We start from the raw sequence: 14,735 nt of genomic DNA on the forward strand, positions 1-14,735 counted from the left end.
CGAACGTATCCTCTTTGCTCGTTCCACGAATCGCACGCGACACCCCTTGTATTCCCATCGTGGCTCGATTTTTAGGAAGCGTTAATCGCATTCCGTGGAAACTTAGGATCGTAGGCGGGGCACCCGGAACGACGGTCGCTAATTAATCGCACTCCAGAGTAATGCGGTGGAAACGATAAGATTCTCGGTATAGGTATCGCGTGGACGATGTATCGGTATCCCTCGCGACCTACGCGGTCTCCGTTCGTCGTTGGCTATAGGACGGATTGAACGGGACAAAGAGGGTTGTTTGCGCGCGCGTGTGCGAGGGGGTGGGCTGGAAAAGGGGGGCAGCTGGGTAGGCAGTCCAGGAGAGTTCGACGTCCCACATTTTCTCCAACCCCTGCCAACAACCGAGTCCACCATTTACGGCTCCTCTTCCATCTCTTCCGTCCCTTCGCCCCTTCCGTCGTCCTCCATCGGCGTCTCTTCTGTCGGACTGTGCCACGACGCCAACCACCTCCCCCTGCTACCGGCTACAGTCTCGACGGCGTTTCGCGATCCCATCAACGAACGAAGATCCAACAGCGCGTTCGAGACTCGGCGACGTGGCGCACCTCGTTGTCGCTTATTGTCTCCGAGACGCGCAATACCACGACGATGGTCCAGCGAAACAGCCGACGCTATTAGAGCCGGGGCGATCGTAAACGATCGCTGGCCGGCTACCAAACCGGGAGCAATCCCTCTTTTAAATGATCTCACGCGAAATCGTTACTCTTTACTGTGTTTGCGAATCTGGGACTCGCGTGTCGAACGATTTGACCACCGATCTGACCAACTTCGCGACAGCTTTGATCGCCGTGTTTCATGCGATGTGAATGCGATGTGAATGCGAACGCATCGGGGTGGTATTTAGGCGTACTCTGAACGCCTCGCGTTCGACGCACGAGGAGTCGAACTTCAAATTTCACGCTCGCATCTTCCGCCCCATGCAGCGTTAGAAGAGAGGAAAAGAAAGAAACGACGGAAGGAGAGAAAAGAAAGAAAAGAAACGATATCAACGGACAATACGCGATGGTATGTTGAATGCATCCCCGCAGTCGCGTTGTCAAAGTGCACGCGTACTTAGGATCGATTTCTTTCGCTCTCTTTCTCCCTCCGGCTCGGTCTTCTCTGTCCACCCTCGCTTTTGTCCCTTTTTATCCCACTTTCATGAAAATACTCGCGAATTCAACGTGCTACGGGCTGTTGGACAGAGAAGAAGGGCTTTCTCCGTCTCTCTGCCCGGCTAGTCAGCCTCATTTCTCCGAGTTCGTGCACGAAAAAGCGCAGGGACCCGCGGTTATTAAGATAATTGGGGTAATCATTTTTACCAGGAGTGCGAGCTCACGCGACACGCTGATGCCGATCCGTCTTAGAACAGCCGCGGCGATACCTGTTCCGCTCGATACCGGCTTTAACCACCGAGCCTCCGCGTCTGGAATGACTCGAGCTTGTAGACATCTCCCACGGACGATACGAACGTAGTTAACCGTATCATTGTTCCGGATGAGTACGCGAGATCCGATCGAAAGTTCCGTGCCAGCTACGCCATAATTGTTCGGCTAACTTTATCTTGATTCGACACGACCCTCCCGGTACACCCGCTGTCTATCGACATCGCTGGATTTCTCGTCCGTTTCGATCGTTTTGTTAATAAATTTGTGCCAGTTTCCTCGAGCCAGGATTTCGTAGCTCGAACTCGATAAATGTCACTGTACTTATTATAGAGACGTCGCAACGCGTTCAACCTTCTTTCCGTTACGCTCGACGACGCCTCCGTCAAAGAGCGACGCGTTCTATGTTTCTGAACGGAAACGCTCTCGTGAAGAGGTCGAGAATTCGTGATCGTACGGTGCGCGCGGACGGAATGGCGGGCCCGTGGAATTCAATATGAATTACGATGTCTATAGGTCGGCAGGCAGGCGGGCTGGGCTGAAGCAGGTTCGAAACCTGGGCAAACAGCCATTAGTAATCGATACTCGCGTAAACATCGGGCCGTGCCGCTTCGAGACGAACCAATTAATTTGCCACTTAATTCGTGACGTCCAGCTCGGGGCTGGGGCGCGATCACGCGAACGGTTGATTCACGTTCTCGGTGGGAAGCGCGCGCGGGTCACCGCGATCGCGAAAATGAATTTTAACGAAGGAACTGCGCGATGGCACGCGCCCAATCCCTGGCTAAACTCGTCTCTCCTCGTGAAAAAGCCTGAATCGCGAATTAATATTCGTATCCGCGGTGGACTGGGCTAAAAGTCGAGGGCGAGCGTGAGCAAAAAGTTGTTCGACACCGCGTCAGCCCAGAAACTGGCTGGAGTTTACAGTAGGTCGAGGTTCGAGTAACGTTCGAATCGATGCTTTTTGGATGAACATGGACGGTGTGACGGATGGTGCTTCGAGATGACCATTTCGAAACTGGAACGAGCATACTTTACAGACTCGACAAGACGCGAAGTCTCCTAAGAAAATTACACACGTCCGTGCTCAGATCTTTGATAAAAGCTCTGTGTCAATTTCGAAACGAAGGGTAAACACCGCGAGAGGGGGTGGTCGTTGGAGTCGTTGGACCGGTTTCGCGAGCGGGTTTCTGGAACGATTTTCAGCTGGCATAGTAGCGAGGACGCGGAAAGGGAAGGAGAGGGAGGACAACAACGGCGATATATAATCAGGGACTGTGGGAAGGCGGGACAGGGAGGATAGACGATATCGCAAATAGAAAAGGTACGCCGATGAAGACGACGCGGCGTGGCGCGGCGGCGAATGCCCCGGCGTTCGACCTGCAGGTGCAGAAAACTTGACCGAGTTTCCGAGGCGCACGCGGTGCAGGGCGGCCCAGATTTCACCCTGTCACCCTCTCTCTCTCTCTCTCTCTCTCTTTACCACGCCGTTTCCCCTTGTTCGCAGCCCTTGCCACCGCTGTAAACCCCATGTTCGCGTCGAGTGCGTGCCTCGCCACCCTCCCATAACCTATATAAACCCTCTGTGCTCTCTGTTCCCTCGTACGTAAACTCTCCGCGAGCCTCGCCTCGAGCGAATTACAGAATTCTGTCACGCGATCCCGTTCCGATTCTACACCCCCGAATATACGTTTTAGAATATTCCATCCGCACGGATGGAGGTTGAACGCGCGGCCCTGTCCCTCCCTTTCCAGCGTTCACTTTTCGTGATTGTTTATGCTTGTATAAATAGAAGGTATTTATATCGCGTTTAGCGCACGGTGGAAAAACAGATCGATTAGCGACGACGGCCCCCTCGGTTTACCTGAGATATCACCGGGAATGATAACATCGATCGTCGTCCCGACTGACGTCACGTGTACGGTGAAAACCTGTAAATCAGACGGACTCGCTCTCCCGTGGACAACCCGTGCTCGCGAACAGAGAATCTGCGACCGGACAGATAGTCGCGCATGGATTCCGTCCAAGTAAATGGAGCGCAGAAATTACAGATCGGAGACGGCGATGAAGGGGGTGGTTCGAGCCTCGCCGGGTCCTTTGGCATTCTTTCGCCGCTTGCTCTTTACGCGCTCGTAAACCGCGACGAATTTGATTAACGTTCCTCCTGTAGGTGTTTCATTGCGCGAGCGGGGTGACGGAATCCCTTGGTCGTGGCAAAAGTGGCACGCGCGAGTGTTAATAAAAAGTGGCGGCGGCTATAGCCACGTTGGTTATTATCTCGAGCCGTCGATCAAAGTTCGAGCGATCATGCGAGAACTGTACAACTGACGAACGGTCGACGGCGGATGGTTTTGTCGGGAGCTCGATCTTGCCGATGTCGCCTCGTCTATTCCCACGCTATTATTCTATTCGCTTATACAGACAACATTTTATCGCGTCCCTTCCAATCGGTCCGAAGCGCCACTCGAATCGCTTTCAATCACCGGTTCGAATGGAAGACCTATAAACGGCTAGTTTATTGGGTAATATTCAGGCTTCGGTTCGAACACCAGCGAAAATTCCATGGAAACGAGAAATCTCGATCGATCGTTAACTCCTCGCGCGTTCGATTTCACGTGCCACTTATTTTTTCAGATGTATATACGCGGAGACGCGAATCGTTCTGGCACGTACGAAAGGACGATCGGTCGTCCCGATTCTTGGGAACGGTCCGTTCCAGGAACGCCGTTTCCGCGAGAATTTAACGGGCGATTTTAATATTACCGAAACGAGGATATCATGCGACGACAGGGTTGCGTGGGCGAGCACAGCGCGAGTGATTACGATGCGTCACCGAGAATCCACGGACGTCGGTACACGTACTTTGGATTTATTTCGAGGTATCGCCGAGGACGTTGCAGGATCCTCGCGTCGTATATTTCCCCGTGAAGGGTAGTTACCGATTCCCTGCCGCAGCGAGACGACGCGGCTGATATCACGGCGGTACGAGGCAAATACGACCACGAAAGAAGGATTAGGTATTTACCCTGCCTTAATGCTATCGTATTTACTTCCGGATCGGGGATGAAGATAGGGTGTGTGTACTCCGGCAAGTACCAATCGCGATAGATTAGACTCGTTCGCCGGGTCTATTACCTGCTTCCGATTCAATTCGCGCGGACTCGCGATCGCGGTTCCTTCGCGAGGTTCGATCGAGTGGGTCCGTTCAGAAAGGCGAGCTTCTTCGCGTTGCAAGTAGTGGACTCAGAGGACTTTAGCGGGAATACTTCTTAGCGAAGGGTTAAACCAATTGTCGCGCGTCGATGGAGGGGAGAAGAGAAAGAAAAATAGGTGGCATCGAGGAAGGGTGGGCGGTTCGAATGGAACGGTTCGCGACGGTCCGTCATAAATTATCCGGGAGAGGCCTGAATAAGCCGGGTTCCACGAATTCCGTGGGACGCTCGATTCGATCGGAACGAGGCGACGACTCGGGTTGTTTTTAGTACCTGTCGCGCGTAGATCCTCGCCCGTTCGCCAGCCAGCCGGCGAGCCGAGCATCGACAAGTTTAATCGATGCCGTCGCGACGCGAATTCGGCCGGGAACCGAGGGAAAAGAAATAATAGAGCGTGCAGAATAAAAGAGAGGTAGAGAGAGAGAGAGAGAGAGAGAGAGAGAGAGAGAGGAGCGGAGACATATTGATTTTATCGCGTTCGCGTGCACCGGATCGCATCGTCTCGGTCCGCGAGCAAGTCGTGCGTACCGCGAGCGATAGTTTGCCAAGCGACCCAAATAAAACCGGCCAGGAGGAGTGTGCCGCGGGTCTGCACACGCCGGTCAAACGCGGAGGGATGTCTGCCGCCCGATCTCGGCTCTCTGCTAGGAATTAAAAGGGTTACGGATCGGAGCGGTGGTTGAACGATACGTCGGTCAATAACCGGGACCCATCCGTAGCCTGCGTATCGTCCACGCGCTGCGTACGAGCGAGGCGTACCGAGTACGACGATAATTATTGGTCACGATCGAGCAGCCAACGTCGTGGACGCCTGGAGATCCGACGCGCGAAACGTTGCCTCCTCGTTTCCATAAATCGGGCAAACAAACATCGCGTATGCTCGCATAGTAGGCGGCTAGTAGCGTAAAGTAACGCGATCGGGCAAACGGAAGAAGGAAGCGGAGAAAGGGTTGGCGGGAGTGAAAAAGAGGGTGACAACGGGCTAACGCGTGGAAGAAGGAGGGAATTAGCAAGAGTGAAACACGGACGGAAGACGAAAGAGAAAGAGAAGGAGGAAGGAGAGAGAGAGAGAGAGAAAGAAGGAGAGGTAGGAAAGGAGGTGGTAGTCTGTGCGGAGGGTCGTACGTATCGCATCAGGGTGTATGCACCGAAGAGGGGTAGGCCGCGGCGGGGGTCATGGAGTGCGCTGACCTACTGTTCCACATTCGTCGCACACAGCAGCCTTTCCGAACTTCGTAGCGGGGCGAACCCAGAAACCCAGAACGCTGCCCCCTGCACCCTGCTTACCCCCGTCACCCTGCCTTCTCCCTCGCTTTCTCTTTCTCTTACCCTCTTCCTCGCTCTTTCCACTTTTCCACACCGCCGATACGCCGCTCTGGCCCCGCTTCATCTTCCCTACGGTCTCGCGGATTTAAACCTGAATCCTTTATATCGTGGAATCGCGCGGAACGGCGCAGCCATCCAGGCGCATCGCATCGCCACGCTATGACTTTCCTTCCACCCTTCTTTCTTTCTTTCTTTCTTTCTTCTTTTCCGGTCCCCTTTGAACGCGCGAGAGGGGCACTCGAGCCGCGCGTGCCACCTACCCGTTCAAGCACCGTCCGAGATCGCGCTCGCATCCGATCGTCGGCTGTTTACCGGGAAACGAGAGATTTATCCGTGGACTAATGTGACTTGGTAGCCGCGCGCGCGGAGATCGAGGGCGAAGCGAGCAGCAGAGCGTGGGCGCAGCGTAAACCAAAGTGGCAATCGAAGAGAAATGCGAAGGGAACGGTCATCCGATAAGGGCAGGTTGAGCGGCTGGCGTGGTAATTTATAGCAGTCGTTTAGCCAACGGGCAGGCCGTTACCTCGTTTCGCTCGCAAGGGCAATTAAACGGTGCTCGCGCGACGGGATCGTTGAACCATCCCGACGCGGTGCTGCGAATCCGTCGCGTACGCGAGCCGATGATGGTGCTCGCGGTAAAAGTCGAGTCGCGGTCAACACGGCGGGGAACGGTCGACGAAGGAAACGACGGTTTTCTATGAATTATTCGAGGGACAGCGAGGGTGGACGGGGCGCAGGGACTGCAAGGAACGTTCATGCACCCCGAGAAGCTCGTTTCCCTCCCCGTTTGCAAGCGCAGCGGCGCATGTCTTGCCGCTGCCGGCAGTATCGGTTCGACGCACACCGACGAGAGCGAAAGCTCACTTACGATCACCAATTGTTACGCACACCGGCGACCGGGAGCCGCGCGTCCCGACACCTGGCGTCCCGACCAGGTAAGCCTCCTGATGCGGCGTTCGCGGTTTGAAAATGCGCGGGGAAACGTTACGTCGTACGCGTAACTCCGGGCAAGAAGTAGTTTACAAACTTTGACGGGTACACCCGGGACTTGGACGAACGTTGAAACCCGACGACGACAACAGCAGAAAAAGCGTGCTCGTTTACTTCTCGACGTATCCGTCGTTCGTACGAACGGATTCGATTCGAATCGTTGGAATAATTTTGGGGGTCGTGCGAGACTTTACGATTCGCTCGATCGAGGAGAAGTGTCCTCGATTCGTTCGAAGTCGAGACGCGAGAATAGTCGCGAGGAATCGTCGAAAGATTGCGAACAAGTCCGCGAAAAGTGGAGTGAAGGGTGCCTGGCGAATCGCGTTACGTACCTGCGCTTCCCCACTCGGGGGTGAAACGCGGAGAGAGAAGGACAGACGACGCGGCGTACGGGCGCGAACCCGTTGAACGGAAAGAGACGGTGATCTGGAGGTTGGTACCGGGGGCAGAGGGGTGGGAAAAGGCGAACGGTGCGAGCGAGAGGGTGAAAAGAGAGAAGGATTTGCGAAAGCGGTGAACGTCGTCGTGTGGAATGTCGAGGTGAACGAGGAGAGGAGCTCGCGAAGCCACGAGGTAAGGGAGGATAGGGTCTGGAAAAAGAGGGAGGAGTCGAGGGAAGAGAGGAGAGATAGAAAGAGAGAGAGAGAGAGGGTAGGAGGGTGTAGCGGAACGGGGGCAGGGAAGGCGTGTGTAGGTGGTGGTGGAGGAGCGAGAGAGCGTAGTCGAGCGACCGTCCCGCTGTGGCAACGAGCTCCGACGCTCGGGGAACGTAGGTAGTGCGTGAACTTCCGGCCGAGTGAAACGGACAAGTATTAAAAGAAAGGGGTGCGAAACGAAGGAGAGGATTAGCGAGGGATCCTTCCTCGGCGGGTCTCGGTCGGACATTGGGATCGCTTGTCCACTAAATGGTAAATAAAATCGGCGACACGGGTGTTGTAAACGGGGCGCGTTAAGCGGCGCGCGTACCAGGACGGGGACGAGTGTCGTAAACGCAGTGGACGACGTGCTGGTGAACGTGGACGTGGGACGCGTGGACGCGGAGCAGCGCGGATCGTATCGAGTCGACGAATCGAGTTAGAGAAGAGCGATCCAGACCGGAGAAGAGGGAGAGAGAGAGAGAGAGAAAGAAAGAAAGAGAGAAAAAGAGAGAGAGAGGGAGAGAGAGAGAGAGAGAGAGAGAAAGAGTGCGTGCGTGTGTGTGTGTGGGTGCGCGCGTTGTGTGCGGGTGTCAGTGAAGAAAGGGTTTTCGTAGTCGCCGCTCGATCGCCCTCGGAGACCCTGAGGGACGCGAGTGCGTTTGTTATGTGTACCAGAACGTGGTACAGTGGCGGTTGAAGGCGGCGGCGACGAAGACGAAGAGGACGAGGACGAGGCAAACGACGACGAGCAACGGAAGGTTCGGAACGGCGAGGAGTACGGTGACGGGGACGGGTACGGGGGCGAGGACGAGGGCGAGTGCAACGACGAGTGCAACGACGAGGAACAGATACGGGAGGATCAGAAGCAGCGGTTGCTTCCAAGGAGGACGTGGACGCGGACGCGGAGGAGGTGGAGGAGGATCTGGAGGTGGAGGAGGCGGAGGAGGTGGCGGAGGAGGAGGAGGAAGAAGAGGCGGTGGAAGAGGAACAGGTGCGAGTGCGAGCGCGAGTGCGAGTGCTGGTGCAGGTCAAAGTTCGGCATCGGCATCGTCGTCGTCATCGTCATCGGCATCGGGTACGGAGCGAGACCGATCGAGAGTGCGTTCTGGTGTGTTGCCGCAGGGGAGGAGGGGTGGGAGACTCGAAAGGGAGGAAAGACGACGACGCCGGCGACGAGGAGGAAGAAGGAGAGGAAGAGAGGTGCTGGAGGAAGACGAGGAAGAAGAAAAGGAAGGTAGTGGTTGTTGGGTCCGTTTGTCTCGTCGTCGAGATCGAGAGAGTTTAGAGCTTACGAGAGAGGAAGAAGCATATCCCCTCCCCCCTCATCTCTCTCTCTCTCTCTTCTCTCTCACTCTCTCTCTCTCTCTCTCCCTCTCTCCAGTTTCTCCGAGTCTCTCTCCGAGTGATCGTTTTTCCGCGTACGACCGATCAAGAGGAAGAGGAAACGACGATACGCGCGAGCTGATCGACCAGGAAGAATAGCAAGAAAAAGAGAAAGGATATCGAAGATAAGGTGGTATGTGGTGATCAATTTTTTTTTTTCCTTCCCGTTCCCCTTCGTTCGTTTACTGGGAAGGGCTACTGTGTTCGTCGCGGAGACGAAGCGTTTCGTCGAGTGTGTCGTGTGGTTCTCGAAAGTGTGGTGCCTGAGCACGAAGAGGGAATCGCCAGCAGGGCAGAGGCTCGAACGCATGTAGGAACATGGCCGCAACCAGCCCCTGCCTCCCTCTAGAGGTGAGTCCAGCGAAACCGGAACGGCTCTCATTCCCGATTCTTCGCCCTAGCGATTTCGATGCGAAATCACGATCGGTGCTCTTCTTCTCTCGAACCTCGTTACATCGTCCCTGCAATCTCCACTCGTCCAATCTCCCTACGTTCGTTCCCGTGCGGCTCGCGCAGCTACCTCCAAAAAACCGTCTCTGCGCGTTCCACGAAACGAGCCCCGTTTCTAACCTATCGAGCGAACCTCCTTCTCGTTCCGTCTTCGACGCTCCAACAAATCCAACGCTCTCTGTTAATAATAACATCCATGTTAACCTGTTAATCACCATCCATGATGATCGACCGACTCGCGTCGCGTTGCGTTGCGTTCCGTCGAGTCGTGTCGCCTCGCGACCTCTTTACTCCTGTCCACGTTTCGTCCGCACCGCGCGAAACCGATCGCTTAACTATCATAATCGGCCACGTACACCCCTCGAGAGACTGCTCGCTCGTTAGCCAAGCCTCGTCGAACTTCTTGGGCGGCTCGAGATTAACGACGCGGTGCTGTTTCCGCGATTTCGCTGCCGTTTCAACCGAGGACGATCGATCAGCTATTATCCGTTCGGCGCGTGTAAACACGTCGAACGATTCCGCCGTCTGTTATTGTCGTCGATGGTGGATTCGCGGTAAAAAATGCCCGGTGAACGACGTGGCGCGACGCTGCCACGGTGTCGTAGTCGTTTACCTGACTCTGTCTCTCCTATCTCGTCGGCCTCGTTTATGCCGCCGTTTGATATCGCGTTATTATCATCGACTCGATCGCGTCACTTGTCTGTCCACGCTGTCCGTTCGTGCTCGCAACGTAGCCGGCCGTAGTAAAGCTCGAAACCGCGGTGCCTGCGCGGGCCTCGTAAGTGCACCGTTACGAACCCATCGAGGGCTTTTTTTGCTCGACAGACTCGCGCTACTCTCTCTCTCTCTCTCTCTATGGATTGTCCCCTTTTTCGCGCTTTAATCGTATCGATTGAATTCTGACGTGCCGCCTAATGAATCGAGCCTTTGAACGCCTCGTCTCGATGCGTAATTACTTTAACGCGGTCCGCTGTTGTCACTTCTCGACAAGGACTCGTGGAAGTTTCTACGTTTGCTCGTAGACAGCAAGTTTGACACGCACTGGCCGATCGGGTTGGCTGGTTCTACGGACGAGTATCGAAATAATTAGACGAGAAACGGTCGAAAGTGTTCGTCGCGTTACGACGCCGCAGGGGTACGTACTTAAACTTCGAAACGAATGAATTATTGGGCAATAAGTATTGCACGTACGAGTATTAACTCGAAAGGAGCGGAGAAATTTTGGTTGGAAGCAATCCTCGTTCGAATTTCTTATATAACGAGGAACGTTCGACTGCAGTGGAAATGGTCGTGCAATGGTCGGACAGTGGTACGAGTCCTGTTTACCGGTCTCGTGGCTAGCTGCGTTCCATCCACGCGATGGAAATCAGATCCTTCTAGCCCGTGTCACGTTTTCGAACGATCGAGATTATTAACGATAAGATTAATTTCGAATGAACCGATGGCGTTAATTTCCCGGCTGTTACTTCTCTCTCCCTCTCTCTCTCCCTCTCTTCAGCCAGCAACTCGTAAATACGAAAAGAGCGTCCACTTTGAATTCTCGTTGACCCAGTCGTAATTTGGCTCGGTGCATTGGAAATTTATTTTATACCCAGGGATTTATCGCTTTCATTAAAACGCCGGGTAGCCGCGAGCGTTCGTTCGTAGCCACGCGACACTTTTACTCCGGTTCTCGCACTTAACACCCTCGCCGCGTCCTCTGCTCGCGATATTTTTCATCCTCGTTTCCGTTTCCTGCCGGGACGCGCACGGGGACCGTCGAAAATTAAGGCCGTCGACCCGAGACGAACCGTTTTCGTCGTATTTGGATAACGAGTCGTTCGTTATCCAAAATCACCATCAACGTTGCTTCGCGTTTCCTTCGATTTTGAATCGCGTCTCGCTGCTGTTCGAGGGAACAGCAACGTTCGACTTGAAAGCGAAGATTCGCTTCTCGCGGTCGCGAGAGAGGGTCGACGATCCCCGTTCGAGTGTCCCCGCGAACGTTAATTTATTAGAGATCCATAGAGCTGCGTTGTCGCGTAAAAGCTGCCGTTACGTAACTGGCAATTAAATAATGGCTGGAAGCGTGCCGGTCGGTCGTTTCGCCGTCGTTCGCTCGGCTAATCGCGTCCCCCGTGTATCCAATCTCGATCCGATCGATCGAGCCGGTCACGCTCGAACGCGAACGATCTCGAGGATGAAAGCGATCGTTCCGCGTGGCGGCTACCGTTGTCTCGCGTCGGGTTGGGAATTTTTCGAGGTTGCCTTTCAATAACCCGCTCGTACGGAAGTGAAATATAGAGGTGGAAGCAGCGCGGAACGGAGGGGAAACTTTCTTATCTAGGCGATAGGAAATTCTTGACCGACAAAGGAAGCTCGCGTCTAGCTGTCGACCCAAAAATTGCATCGGACGTTTCGGAGGAAGAAAGAGGACAACCCCCGTGGCGCAAAACGGTTTCTCATCCCCTCTTCTTCCTCCTCGTCTCACTCTCTCTCTCTCTCTCACTCTCTGGCTGCAGCTCGACATCAGGGATCATAAAAATCCGCGAAATTGGGTCGAAATTCCGACGGAAGCGTTACGTCGACTCGGTATCAGGCCGATTGTCGAGGCTGATTGCTTCCACGAGACGCGGCTCTGACGTTCCTCAGAGGTGTATATTCGGGGGTTGGCAATAGTGCCGAGAGGAGTCGAGGAGCGACGGCACGTGTGAGGGTTTGGATTCGCAGTTGGCAAGACTGGTAGTTCTGACGCTCGTAGGGTAGAACGGGGGAGGTGTACGACGACGTTGGAGGAGTCGTGGACGAAGGAAGAGGACGCGGCGCGCGACGGGGGTGGAAGAGGATCGCTCGAACGGCCGAGGAGGGGCCGAAAGGGCGGCATGAATGAACGATCAATAGATATATAGTTGCTTGCTGCCAGGTATCCACCTTTCCGTGTATTTTCTCGGTAGACGCGTCTCTCTCTCTCTTTCTCTCTGTGAAAACCGTTTCGATTCGAACCTCGAGCACTTCCTACGATCGGATTAAAACCGTTCGTGACGTTGGTTTTTCTATTTAAAGTTATTTCCGATTGTTTACCAAACTAAATTAACCAGCAAGTCGTCGGTCCGTTGGCCTGCGATTGTGCCGCGTTTCTCTAAAGCGATTCTCTATCGAATCGATCGCGCTCCCTCAAATTGCACGCGTTTCCTCGAACGAAAATTCCACGAACGCGGTGAATATTCTTTACACGGGGAAGGGATGCACGCGCGCGGAACGGAGAAATTTAATAATCCTAAAGGCGTCGTAAGCCCTTGCTTCCGTCGTATACACCAGCGATCGGCTAGATCGATATCGTACGAGTTTGTTTGTGGACCAGGCCAGCGGAGACGCGTGGTGTGCGTGCACATGCCTAAACCACGCCACCATTAGCTCGTATATACGTGTCCTTCGTACATAATAAAGCCGGCGATTCCCCGGGGTCGGCTAGGCCACCGCGGGGATACTTTTTACATCCCCGATGATATCGCGCGCGCGGTTAATACCCATAGTCGGAGCTGCTTCGTTCGTTTAACCTAATTGCCCCCGCGGTTCGCGTATAGATACCCACGTTACGCGCGTATGCGTCGTCCGTTGTCATCGACGAACGAAGAAAAAGACCCCTGCTACTGGGTAGAAAGGGTGGGAACGCCGTTGCGGCTGAATCACGCGTGGGTGTCAAAGTTCCCGGGTGGAGGCGAGCCACCCTGCGCGATATTACGCGGAACGTCACCACATTTGGTCGTTACGAATTTCTATCCTCCTCGAGATATTGGAGCGAACGTATTAAATTCACGTTGCAGACGAACGGAGCGGTTGTCGTAGCCGTGAAAAGGGGCAGGCGGCACACGCGTAGGGCTGCTCGCGTAACGAAAGGCACGGCGATGACCCATTGGTCATAGCCGTAGCTCGTATTCTCGGTGACCTCGCGGCATGTGGCGACCGCGTTATCGCGTGTGTGTCGCTGCGTAACACTGCGCACACGTCGACTTACCCCGTGTCCCAACTCCTCCGATTCTCCCTCTCTTTTTATCTTCATTCGTACCACTTGGCAAATGCTGGAGACGCCGAGTCGCCCCAGTTGACCTTACTATTGACAAAGGCGCCTTCCTTGATTTATCGAGCTCGGACGACGTAAGGAAATGAGCCTCGCGCGTCTCGCGATACGCGTGTAGATACGCGAGAACGCGATCCTGGCGTTCGTATGCTCGCGAGACTTTTCCTTCGACCCCCTCAGGGTTTGTCCAACCGGAAAAGGTTGCAAGAATCTGCAAGTTCCTCGCGAGTTTCTCGTCGTTGGCCAGAGAAACCTCGCGTCGAAGTTTCGAACCGCGTCTCCACGGAAGAGGCGATAAACAGCCTTGAAATCGACTCGCATGTCTGGTAATTCGTCATCGACTGTAAGTGCGCGAGCCAGGCTGGTCTTTTTGCAACCGCGTTTTCTTCGAAACGCGATGCACGCGTATCGACCAAAAGAATCTCGTCGACGATGCCGTTTCTAGTGTTACAGTTCAAGGATCGAAATTTGCCGCGAGCGAATCGCTTTTCGATTAGACAGGAATCGCGCGATTCCTCGAAGGCCGCGCGCGGACGGTGTCGCTCGCGGGTCGAATGTTATAGTTCAAGGAGCCCTGGTGTCCACGTTGAACGCCACCGCCATCTGTTTATTCGAGCATTTCCTAGAATTTGTCGCAGCAAGGTGACGACAGCTTTTCTCAGCGTAGGGAGAACGCGCGAGGGAGAAAGCTCGGACGATAAGAAGGTAAAGAGATCGACGAGAAGGAGGAAGGAAGCGTGGGGATCGATTCGAAACGACGGGTCTGTCGTTCCACGGCAGTAACGGTAGTACGAGAAGCCGCATGGTCGCGGAGGGCGTAGTAAAAAGGGCAGCGCGCGAGCTTGCCGCGTTCAGTCTTTTAAGTAGCACGAGTACGCGCGTGGTCGGACCATCGAGGACCGTTCGTACGATAGTTCGCCACGCGTGCCCTCGCGGTTTATCGCTCGATCGCTCGTTCGAATAGTCAAGAGTTGCTGGCGATTATCGTTCAGGATAGTACGTGTTGCGGTTTCCGCGAGATCTATCGCTACGCGGAACGCTTCCGCGACACAGGGTCCGCCAAACGGCCAGTGAATAGTTCTATTGTATATTTCACGACTACCCTATTTGTCGACTCGAGGCACGCCACGTTCGTAGAAGGCGAGCATTTCTATGTTCTCCGGAACACGATGGGACTGGTAAATTAGCGTAGACGAGCCGGTTAGCACAGAAGCGTGAAACCGCTCGGTACGTTTCCGTTCGAACGTGTTCGCTGTACTTTTTT

At 54.5% G+C, this 14,735-nt stretch overlaps 1 protein-coding gene across 25 annotated transcripts in view; it reads left to right on the plus strand.

Moving 5' to 3' along the window:
- Cac (calcium voltage-gated channel subunit cacophony) overlaps positions 1 to 14,735 on the plus strand; it is an 81,939-nt gene that overhangs the window by 25,100 nt on the left and 42,104 nt on the right. The window contains exons 1-2 of one of the 25 annotated variants that reach the window (XM_076900088.1): positions 8,524 to 8,815; positions 8,963 to 9,315. The exons of 22 other annotated variants lie outside the window; for them this stretch is intronic. The gene's annotated coding sequence lies outside the window, so the exon portion shown is untranslated. Of the gene's footprint in view, positions 1 to 8,523; positions 9,316 to 14,735 lie in introns of those variants that run through there. 2 more of the 25 variants (XM_076900089.1, XM_076900090.1) reach the window with 2 other exon arrangements.

Source organism: Xylocopa sonorina, chromosome 8 (assembly GCF_050948175.1).
Source record: "Xylocopa sonorina isolate GNS202 chromosome 8, iyXylSono1_principal, whole genome shotgun sequence".
Taxonomy (NCBI): domain Eukaryota; kingdom Metazoa; phylum Arthropoda; class Insecta; order Hymenoptera; family Apidae; genus Xylocopa; species Xylocopa sonorina.